Below are 12,621 nucleotides of genomic sequence, written 5' to 3'. Positions count from 1 at the left end.
AAGTGCTCCAGCTCTATAAATAAATGACAAATGAGGGCAATAAGGGACACTTAGTGGCCACCCCTGTACAAATAAGACTCACAGCCAAGACAGCCCCCCTCTGTCAATCTATGCATTCAGGAATGGCATTCAGTGGAGGCAGAAGATGCACTCAGATACCAGGAGGATTTGGGAAGTCTCAGGATGAGGGATGTTGTCCCAAACTAGCTCCTCCATGCATATCTTTACCCCTACCCAGCATTATTCTGCCTTTTATTAACTGGATGAGATGACACTGTCAGCCCAACTTCACTCAAGAGCACCATTCATTTTAAATTCCTTCATTGATGTACTTATAACCAGAAGCGTTCTCCCAAAGTATTTGAGGGAAAGGATGACCAGCAGCAGTGTAACACACATGTTAAGAGTGGTCAGTCTATTGAAACTGTCTGTAAACCGCTAATTGCTAGTCTCTAAGCAAAAAGGAGGATCATGAATAATAACAAATCTGAAGCTAAAACACTGGCTACCTGTGATCAGGGCCAGAAATAAGTGGAATAATTACAGAAGAAAAGCTGGCTAGAAGAATGGACCCAAAGACGTGCATCACATTTTTGCTGAGATCCAATAATACCATAGAGTATGCCTTAGCAGTGTGGCTTAAAGCATTGAATGGGTCTCAAAGTGTGGTCCCCTGACCAGCAGCACCTGCAGCATCTGAAAACTTGTTAGAAATGAAAAAAATCTTGGGATCTAGCCCAGAATCAGAGACTCTGGGAAGGAGAGGAAGGAGGAGCAATCTGAATTTGAACAAGCCCTCAAGACAATTATAATGTTCACTCAAATTTGAGAACAATTGGCTTAACTAATGTTTTCACAGTAATTTTCACAATTTGGCACCTCTGCCTGCATTAATATTGGCCTTTGAGTTATCTTTCCCTTCTAGTTGCATGTATCCCACACTCTCATTCCCTGAATTTTATTCCCATCTACACAAACATAACACACATTCAGGGAACGCCCACTTAATATTTAATTTTCCAAGTATAGATTATGCACCCAACTGTCTTCAGAAACACTGCATAGGCTCACCTCAATTATCATCACACTCTGAACATCAACCTAACCCAACAGGCTTCCAAAAAAATCCCCTTTGTCCAAATGTAAGCAAATCATATTTGACCTTTCTCCTGTAAGTAGACAGATCACACCCACAACTAGAAAGTTTCTTCATATTTTAATGGATACTAGGAGAAGTATAAGGACTGGTTTCGATTGGGGGTGTTGGGGTGGGGAAGGTGGATAGTGCTCAATCCATTCATTTAGCACCTGTGTTTTCCTGAGAAGTGAGTATGTGTAAGGTGATCCTCAAAGGAGTATGACCGCAGAAAAGGACTTGAAACACTGAGCCATCCTTTTTTTTTTTTTAATATGTTTTATTGATTTTTCACAGAAAGGAAGGGAGAGGGACAGAAAGCCAGAAACATCGACGAGAGAGAAACATCGACCAGCTGCCTCCTGCACGCCCCCCACCGGGGATGTGCCCATAACCAATGTACATGCCCTTGACCGGAATCGACCCGGGACCCTTCAGTCCGCAGGCCGATGCTCTATCCACAGAGCCAAACCGGTTTTGGCAAGCCATCCTTGAATAATACTTTTCTCATATATAAGAGGTAGTGTGGAGTCTTAACAATGCAAGTTTACTTTATGTCATGCACAGGATAATGTTATACACTTTACTTTTTATTCACTTTTTGTTTTCTGTTGGTGTTCTTACTTCAGTTTTTATTGAAATTTTAGCCTCCTCTGGTTGTTAGGGGTGAAAAAAAAAAAGAAATAGGCTTAGTGTAAATACTTGGGTAGTTTTCAAGAAAAATAATACATTTGGTGGCCAGTGTGATTATGACAAGAAAGTCAGTGAGACACCATGAGTAGATGGTACACCTTACAGAGAATAGGAGTTTCCTTAGTCCATTTGTTGTGGAAAGTTCTTCATGTTCTTAGAGTCTAGGCGATTCTAAAAGAAATGGAAATTAGCGTTCAAGATATAATTTTAAGTCATTTACTTGGTTTGCATGAGGCCCATAGCATGTATCAAATTGCTCTGAAAAGCAACTTTCAATATTGCAAAAAATACAGTCATGAATTGTTGGTTGAAATTAGCTTCCTAACTTAGCTACAGGAGCATAATTACTCACATCAAGGGAAAGCAGACCAGACACACAAAGAACTTGCTGGGGGCGAAAAATGCACCATTGAGCCCTGGTAGACTGAACACCACCGCTAAATGGTTTTGTCGGATCCAATTTTGATGATTATTTAGCAATCTCCTACCCACAGCATCAAAGTTCCCAGGGCATATCCTAAATTGAAGGATATTTGTAATAAAAAGATATAAGCCACCAACTCTCGTTTTTACCAAACATTAATAGAAATTGAATTAGAAGGAAATGCCTTGAAGGGCTGCTGGCAAAAGCTTTGAATATTGTAACAATGTGAATCTGATGAGAAAAGGAAATGCTCTCTCTTTTTTAAATTTTTTTTTGTTATAGTGATAATATAAAAACCACTTTTTTGAAAAAAGAAAAAAAAAAAGTTGTGAAAAGGGCCAAAAAAAAAAAAGTCCCCACATTTTAAAACACCTAGAAAGAATGGAATCTATTTTTTTCACTTTGCAAAGAAAGCACAGATATGAAAGGCAGCCACCATGATTAAAAGCTGCACAGCTATCTCAAAGCACAATAGATATTCTGACTCCAAATGCCCTTTTCATTATTCAAATGAAATGCGACTTCATTTTCCCACACACTTGAAATTGTGTTGGCTGAGAGTTCAAACATGTAAATGAAGCCAAGCCCTCAAAAGAATACCTCTCTTCTCTGTTTCCAAAGGCCACGTGAGGACAGCCGCTTGTGCCAAGGGAACACATGGGAGGCAAAGAAGGGTTTTTGGTGGATTATTAACTTTTTACCTAATCTTTTTTGGATTTAGGTTAGTTCTGTGGCCGATTTTGTAGAGTTAAAACTGGTCCTAGATCACATTGAACCAGATATCATTTCAGGAAGACTGCCATTTCAATCAGCATCCCTCCAGGGCCAGTGCCAAGGTCCTCAGATGTCCCACTGTGCTCTACTATTTTATCTGAATACACACCCCAAGTTGTTTCCAGAGGTGCAGCAGAAAGATCACTGGGCTGGGTATTGCAAGAATTGAGTCACAAATCTAATTCAAATTTTTCCTTAGTCTCACAACCAAAATAGGCAAATGCACTATTTTCCTTATTTGGGTAAGCAACACCAAGTGGTAATCTCTCCCTCCTGTTCCCTTGCTTATTTCTCAATGCAAAGGGAGTTTGGGATGATGAGCTGGTAGAGTTAAGGATGCAGGGTAGAGGCTTTGAAAGAAATATTTTGGCATCATACATGATAAGGGTAACTTGTACCCTCTATAAGCCTACAAGGCCATGCATACCTGACTCCTACTTTCTCCCCCAGGCTTGCTATTGATAGAGCATCCTTGTACTTTTCCCTTTATATTCCCAAGCTCATTTTAATATCAGCATTTAAAAATATATATTTCTTTATTGATTTCAGAGAGAAAGGAAGAGGTAGAGAGAGATAGAAACATCAATGATGAGAGAGAATCATTGATTGGCTGCCTCTTGCACATCCCCCACTGGGGATTGAGCCTGCAACCCAGGCATGTGTCCTTGGCCAGAACTGAACCTGGGACCCTTCAGTCCACAGGCTAATGCTCTATCCACTGACCCAAACTGGCTAGGGCAATATCAGCATTTTTATTCTTACTTGAATACTGTGTCTGGAATGTTCCTTGCTCAAAATTTTATGTAGTTGGATTGTCCCATGGTTCAGGTCTGGACTTTGCTCGCAACTTCTAAGAGAATCTTATCTGATCCACTTATCTAAAGTAACATCTCCACACACATATACACTCTCTCTGGCCTATTACCCTCTATTACATTTTCAACAATACCTAAAATTCCCTAATTTTATTTTGAATATTTATTTGGTTGTTTGACTTTTTTGTCAATTGTCTGGGTCTCCACAGTCACACTAGAAAGCAGCATCATTTCAGAGGGATTATGTCTATTTTGTTCAATGCCTTATCCCCAGAGCCCAGAAGAGTGTACTGGTGCTATCTCCCTCAGGACTGAATTCTCTGCATTACCTTCTTTCTATTCAGTTGTTAAAAATAGGTACATAAAAAAATGAATTGTTAGAAGCATTAAACATAATCTTTAACTCTGGTTTGCTTATAATTAAGTTGAGGAGACTTGTATAAACATACAGAAAGTTTAATAGTAAGAGACAAGATTTCAAGAAAAACAAAGTCAGAGAGACATCACAGAGCCTAATGAGAAAGTTGAGCTACCATCATTTTTTTTTCTAGGATCAAAAGACCACTAGAGAATTTTGTTCCCTTGATTTATTTTTATAGGCAAATTGAAAATACATTAAAATTATTTTCCTAAGATTGAATTTCTTCACACGTCTTTAAACTTTTTTTTTTTGCTCCTGCAATCGCCCTTAGCTTGTTATCTTCTTTAAAGTGAAAGCACTAGTGAGAGTTGATATTCTTTTTTTTTTTTTAATATATTTTATTGATTTTCCACAGAGAGGAAGAGAGAGGGATAGAGAGTTAGAAACATCGATGAGAGAGAAACATCGATCAGCTGCCTCTTGCACACCCCCCACTGGGGATGTGCCCGCAACCAAGGCACATGCCCTTGACCGGAATTGAACCTGGGACCCTTGAGTCCACAAGGCCGACGCTCTATCCACTGAGCCAAACCGGTCTCGGCGAGAGTTGATATTCTTGATGCCATTTTAAATATACTTGAAATCATGGAATTCATATTTGTCTACTGCTTTCCTTTTGCCACATGAAGCATTTATTTGTTTGAGTCTATTCTTCACTAGCCTTAGTAACCTACATTTGGCACCTTAGGTGAAGTGGTCCAGGGCTCACTCAAAAAAACTGTGTTGTGTTTTTTTTTTTTGTTGTTGTTGTTGTTGTTGTTGTTTTAGTTTTTGTTGTTGTTGTTTTGCTTTTTAGAAACCAGAAGTAATCTCAGGGGTATAATGTTCTCTCTGAACATTCTAACCATGCATTGGGCACTTTCCACACATTTCTACATGAGAGAAATACTCAACATTTCTACCACTGTAGAAGTTCTAGGAAGTTCTATATTCATATGCAGACGTTCTGTAACCCAAGATATTGAAACCTTGTCCACAGCTGATTAGCAGAGACCAATATAACTACAGTACTAGGGTTCATAAGGCAGTTGGCTTCCTCTAAACTTTCTGAGCCTCCTGTTTGTGTTCTCTAATATAAAATGATGATCCTTGCTTTCTTCCCCAGGCTGCAGTGTGTCTGCATGTGAGTCACAAAGATCTGAGGAGGTCTACTTACTCCAAGCTTTCAAAAATTTTGGTGAATTAAAAAGACAAAAAATGACTATTTTAGAGATGTATAGTAATTTGTGTCTAGTTCTGCTAATGATAAATAATCCATTGGGCATGGTGGTGGAGGTAAGTTTTCTCTTTGAGGATCAAAATTTCTTGGCTACCTAGAGGTAAGGTCTAGAGCCTGGACTAGGAGAGAGAGTTCAAGAGAAAGAAGCCTAATTAATGCTGTACAAAAACAGATCACTTTGTAAATTATATAATTGTCTAACCACAATTCTGTATACCTAACACTAATATTGAATGCCAACTTTAATTGAAATATAAGATAAAACAAGGAGTTTTCATTAAAAGGAAACATAAAATGCTGCTTCTACTGGGGAGAGAATAACCCATGAATTATCTTTTTCCAGTGGGATCTAAAGAGAGGAGATTTTATTTTTATTTTTCTCACTTTAGAAATAAATGTGAAAGAAGATAGAAAGCAGAGACTAAAAAAATTAAATAGATAATATGCTAGAAAGGCATTAGAAGAAAAACTAGTTCTTTAGAAATCTATGTGAGCATAGATTTCTGTCTAATGAACTCTAGGAGCAATTCTATCTGGTATTGAGTTTTAAGTTAATTTTTGTTGTTGTTGTTGTTCTTTCTCTTTTAGTAAATCCATCCGCTGCTACCAAGATTTCAGTAAAATCAATAAGATACTGCCCTGATCGGCATTGCTCAGTGGTTAGAACATTGGCCTGCACACAGAAGGGTCTCAGGTTCCTTTCTGGGCATGTACCTGGGTTGCAGGTTTAGTCCCCAGCCCAGGTTGGGGGATACATGAGGGAGGCAACCAATCGATGTGTCTGTCTCACATCTATGTTTCTATGACTCTTTGATAAATATCCTCTGTTGAGGATTAACAACAACAAAATAATAATAAGATACTAAATGTTTGAAGTAGTAATGGAGAGACTTCAGTAACAGGCAGAAGCCATGAGTCAGTAAGAGGTAATTCAGTCCAGTCTAGAACATGAGAGGAACTTGTGACAGACTCTTAGGTAGTACCTGGATGGGGAAGGCTTCACCAAAGAGGAAACTCCATGTTCTGCAACCATAACATCAAGTTAAAGCAAAGGGTAATCTCAAGAAGTGAGGCAACTTGGAGAAACTCAGTTTATATGTGCAAAAGTGCTCCAAATACTTTATTCAAAGAGTATTTTAAGGATTGTCAATACTTCAAAGATGGATTTAAGGGCCCCTAGTAGTGTATCCAATTGGTCATGATTTTTAGTAAAATTTGGATGGTATTTTAACTACATTTGGCTAACCGTCCTTCCACTTTGATTTCACCTCCCATCCTACTCATTATAGAGTGAACATGGGGCTAGAATGAGCCAAGGGAAAATTGCATTGTGACTATTACCACAATATGGAAAATCATAATGAAACAATAACAAAAAAAGGAGAAATTAGAAAATCTTAAAGATATTATAGTAGACTAGAGGCCCAGTGCATGAGATTCATGTCAGACAGCCCTCTTGCAGTCCAGGGCTCTAGTAATCTGGGACCCCTTGCTCCTTACCGCCCACCTGCAGGGGAGGCGGGAGAGGCTCCCTGCCACCACCTTTGCACTCTCCAGCCTTGAGCCCAGCTTCTGGCTGAGCCACGCTCCCCCTGTGGGAGTGCATTGACCACCAGGGGGCAGCTCTTGTGTTGAGCATCTGCCCCCCTGGTGGTCAGTGTGCATAATAGCAACCAGATGTTTCCCTGTTCAGTAGATTTGCATATTATGCTTTTATTATATAGGATGCTGTGGAGCTCCCTCACATCCCCCCAGACTTTAATATTGCAGTGCTTAAATCTAACATCCAACTACCCTTATTTGCATTTTTCCCTGGGATCTCTCATTGGCAGTCAGAGAATACCAACACCCACCCCCTTACCCAAGACTAATCTCAAAAATGACTGAGAATGTGGCATACCATCCCCCAGCACCCACACCCCTCATTACTCAGGTTGGATATACCTAAGACACCTATTTATACTGGCTCCCCAAGTTTACAAACTAGTTGAAGTTCAGTAACCCAGGATGGTTACTTGCTTGATAACATTACTTTTATTGTCTCTCTATGCCCCTAATCTTACTTCCCCACTTCTTACTGATAGTTGTAGGAATCATTTCCAAAATTAAACTACTTACACTGAAATCCTTATTTCAAATCCCCTCTCAGAGAAACCAAACTGAGATGAGTACTTTCTTTTGTCATCTTTATATTTATTAAGTTTACACTAAAAAAAATCAGATAAAAAATTGGAACATGAAGCAGAAGTTGTAAAGATGATCAATAAAATTAATAAAAATTATTCTGACATAGAGAAGTAAGTTGTAACAAAAACTAATTTTTTAGATCATCCCAGAGCAGTATTTCTTAAAATATTATATTTTCAATATAAATAATAATAGACTTTGGAAGTTTTGGTAATCAAATTAATGAAGGTTTAATTTTAAGAACACATTAGAAAAATATTAGTTTTCTGCTGATTTGACACAGAACACTAACACAAGACTAGGAATAACAACCACTAAGAGGGCATGGGTGATTCATGGGCTAATGAGCATCACCAATTCAAAATGTGTCCATGATGAGCCATTGCACAAGAAAACTTGAAATGCCCAGACATTTTTCACCTCCTCCATGGGAGAGACAATCCGCTATCAGCCCTGAGCATCCCCACGTATTCCTGCTGGGTACAACATGAATGCAAGACACTGACAATGCTTTATCTGTCTGGGCCATTTCTCTGGGATGTATTTGCAGCGAGCAAACTTGAGGAATGAGGCAATGTCTCCCATTGAACAAATAACATGCTTCCTTGCATGTACTATAGAACAGGTGAGTCTCTTGAGCTTTCCTGTAACACAGCCTATACCATGTGCATGCATCTCTGAAAAGACCTTTGTGTGACCCTGTGGAAGGGATAGTGATCCTGCCCAAACCTGTGCAAATCTGCATTAATCTCTAGCTACTGCTTTTGCTGTGAGTGATAAAGTCTTCTGCCTTTAGTCTCCGACCACCGTAAGGTCTTTATCACAAGTACCCGGCTCCGCCACTGCAGCACTAAGGTGGCCACACGTACATGCAAATGAATGGGTGTGGCTGTATTCCAATAAAACTAATCATGGACACAGCAACCTTAATTTCATGCAATTTTGATGCACCACACAATATTTTTCTTTTGGTTTTTTAACCATTTAAAAATGCAAAAATTATTTTTAGTTTGTAGACCATAATTTGTGGATTCCTACTTAAGACCTGAAAATGGACTAAATGAGCTAGAATAATATGTTCATAGAGTAGGAGAAACTGAAAATTACAATGATGCAGGGCAGAAATATGAGTGCTGTAAAGAGAAGGAACAAAAGGAAGTGTTTTATTCTATAAATGAATGTTTTGAAAGCTGGAAGACTGAATGCTCAGAACTTGTATGTTCCCAGCATACCTGTCATTTCTCTGTTTCTCAGAATGACTGCAATGAAATCAAATCAGATTCATATCACCTCATCTTTCCCATGGTTGTCACTCACTGCTGGACTGAGAGGCGGTGAGATGAGCTCTGTTGTGGGTATTAGGAGAAATAGATGAGTATTATGGGTGACTGGGTGACATATTGCCTCAACTGTCCCCCTTTACTGCCAAAGAGGTTTAAAGGTGCCTTGACTAGGAAGCAGAAAGGGTCTCCTCTACATTCTATATATCAAGAGATCTCCTTATGTACCAATGAATAGTACAGTACAGAAGAACTCATGACCTTTGATCTGGGTTAATGTTTCAGTTCTAGTATGATTTTGTATAAGGTAGCTAACCTCTCTGACTTTCATTGTCCAGTCTGATAGATGGGGATAAGAGTAACATCTACTTCACTAGACTGGTATGAAGATTAATAATATGACATATAAACTACACTCATTTTCTCCCCACTTCACGTTTTTGCCCTAAAGGAAAATCTTCATTTGCTTCAGGTCTGGTCCTCATTCGTGTTTTCTTTGTTCTATCCAGTCACCTGTGTACCATGCACTGTGCCAAGTGGTGGAATTACACAGATGATTGGCACTGTCCCTGCTCTCATGTAGCTCACGTTTTTGCAGATGGGGCAGAAGACAATGGGGGAGAAAAGGGCAGGAAGGCATATGCATGCACCATAACTTTCTGCCAGTGTAGCAATGGTATAATAAATATATCTGGGGAACAAAGAAGATGGGGAGTGAGACAAAAATTAAAGAGAAAGTGGAAAATAAGAAAAACATTTCCTACAGTGTGCTAAGTATTTGACCAAGACCTTTATGCATGTATTAGAGGCCTGGTGCATGAAAATCGTGCACAGGTAGGTTCCCTAGGCCTGGCCTGAGATCAGGGCCAATCTATGGAGTGACCAGCAGGGTGATTGGGATGCCCCCACCAGCACCCACCTTGGCCAGCCTGGCACCACCCACTCATTGGCCCCACCCTCCCCCACTGCCATCAGTTGCCTCCCTCTGTAGGGTGGCCAGCAGGTGATGGGGGGGGGGGGACACTTGGCTGGCCTGGAGCCTGTGGGCTGGGGGCACCTCCTGCATTGAGCATCTGCCCCCTGGTGGTCTGTGTGCATCATAGCAACTGGTCAATTTGCATATTAGGTTTTTGTTATAAAGGATATATCAGCTCACCTAAATATTAGATAAGACACCAAAGGATCTTCAACTTTTCTGAAGTATGTTAAGCTTGACTTAAACCTTGAAAAGTGCTAGGAATGTGCTGGCTGGAGAACAGATGTGGTCAGGTCTTGAGCTAACTTCAGAGTGGCACAGGCAGCTAGAGATCACCCCCTGTCGGCAGCAGAGACTTAAATGCAATGTTCAAAATGTACAAAAAATCCTTAAGAATAACACCAGAAGTCCTGGCCAGGTGGCTCAGTTGGTTGGAGCGTTGTCCTGTACTGCATACCAGAAGTTTGCAGGTTCAATTCCCAGTCAGGGCACATACCTAGGATGTGGGTTTGATTCCTGGTCAGGGTATGTTCAGGAAGTAACCAATTGATGTTTCTCTCACACACCTATTTTCCTCTCTCTCTCTCTCTCTCTCTATCTTTATTTCTCTCTTATCTTTCCTATCTCTCTAAATATTAATAAAAACATATCCTTGGAGGAGGATTTAAAAAAAGAATACCAATGGGAACATCTTTTGCAACCATCCAATTTAAGAAATACATTTTGCCAACAAAGTTAAATCCTTTTTAGTTGCACAGAGTTTCTCAAACTTGGCTCTAGCTCCCTATGGGCTCTCCTAACACATCCAGTGGCTGCAGTGATAGGAGGGGGATCGAGAGAACAGGGCTCAAGATCCCTCACCTTCATTTCAGCTCCGCTTTATAGATACGTTGTCAAGTTCTGCAGCTAACAGAAGCTTTCAAAGTATGCTTTTAGCCAAATACTATGCAAAGCTATTTTTAAAAGATGACAAAATCTTCTCTAGAGGGTATTGAAGATAACACAGAAATCCTGGTGACCTGGGATGTTTTGTGTGTGGAGCAGTCTACAGACAGGGCTTTGCTCTGAATGATCCTTTTATTTCTTTCTCCTTATTTTAATCTTATTACTAAATTCCTAGGAGTGGGTGCCCTTCTGTTTGCTATGAGAGCAAGCAAACTAAAGTGTCAGAAACACTGAAATTCCTAGTCTTATACTTGATATTAAAAGAGAAGAGAAAAATGTTACATAGGATTGATAAGAGAACTTGCACAGTGGAATCATGCCTACCTAATAAAAGAGTTGTTAAATAGATCATTCAAGTACCCATCAAGTACTTTGTTATTTATCTTAAGTCTTAATTATCTAGTTATTTCTGGTCAACATAATGTTTAGCTACATTTAGTTGATTATAAATCTTTGTGTTGATGAACCTAATTTAAAAAAAAAATAACTCTAAGACAAAAGTACTTATTTTTCTGTGAACCAAAGGGTATAGACATAGTCATTGTTGCAGTGATGCATCTTCAGCATTTAACATTGCAATTGGCATATAATAAATGGTGGTGTTACTTGCAATGGAGTTCACCTGTTAATGGTGCACACCCATCAGCCTCATTTTTCTCAGGCAGGGAGTATAGGAGTTCACAAGGGAGGAACTGTCTGCAGGAGGCATTGTGGAATCTATTTTAAGTTATTAATTAGAAGTGATGTTTGGCCTTCTAGTGAACCAAGCAAGAACCCAGCTTCTACAAAATCAGCACAGGGAAGGAATGTTTGCCAAAGGCATGACCACTCTAGGTCTTGAATATGTCAGCAGGATCCTCAGTCTCTCAAAAGTTTATGTGAATTATTTCAGGTCATTTGTCCTGATTTTTTAAAAATGTTATTTATTTAAAAAAATTTCTCAACTACAATTTATATTCAATGTTATTTTGTATTAGTTTCAGGTGTAGAGCATAGTGGTTAGACAATCATATACTTTACAAATTGGTCCCCCTGATATTTCCAGCACCCACCTGTCATCATACATAGTTATTACATTATTATTGACTATAGTCCCTATTCTGTAATTGACACCCCCATGGCTATTTTGTAAGTACCAATTTGTACTTCTGAATCCCTTTACCTCTTTCACCCAGCCCCTCAAACCTCTCTCATCTGGCAACCATGAGTCTGTTCTCTGTGTGTCTATGACTCTGTTTCTGTTTTACTTATTCCTTTATATACTAGTAGCCCTGTGCATGAATCCATACGCCAGTAGCTCTCTGCAAGGCCTGGCCACTCCGCACCCGCTGCCCAGAGGATCTCCATAGCCCAGAGGCCCATACGCGGCCAGGCGCAGAATGCTTGTCTTGTTGCTGCGGCAACGAAGCAAGCATTCTGCCAGGCCGCTCATGCTGCCCACTCTCAGTGGCCATCCCCCTGGGACTGGGTCACTCCGGCGGGGCTGAGAGGACTGGACACCGCCATCTTGTGGCTATGGGTGCTGCCATCTTTGTAACGGAGTGATGGTTAATTTGCATATCACCCTTTTATTAGGTAGGATTTTTTTAGACTTTACATATAAATGAAATCACATGGTATTTGTTTTTCCCTGTCATTGGTCCTGATTTTTATTCCAGAATATATGTTACCCATTTCCATAGGAAGTCAACACTAGGGATAACTAATATATTTCCCAACAGCATGGATCATTTATTTTGGATATTATGACCT

This window comes from Cnephaeus nilssonii, assembly GCF_951640355.1.
Source record: "Cnephaeus nilssonii genome assembly, chromosome: 15".
Taxonomy (NCBI): domain Eukaryota; kingdom Metazoa; phylum Chordata; class Mammalia; order Chiroptera; family Vespertilionidae; genus Cnephaeus; species Cnephaeus nilssonii.
Note: the sequence above shows the minus strand (reverse complement) of the source record.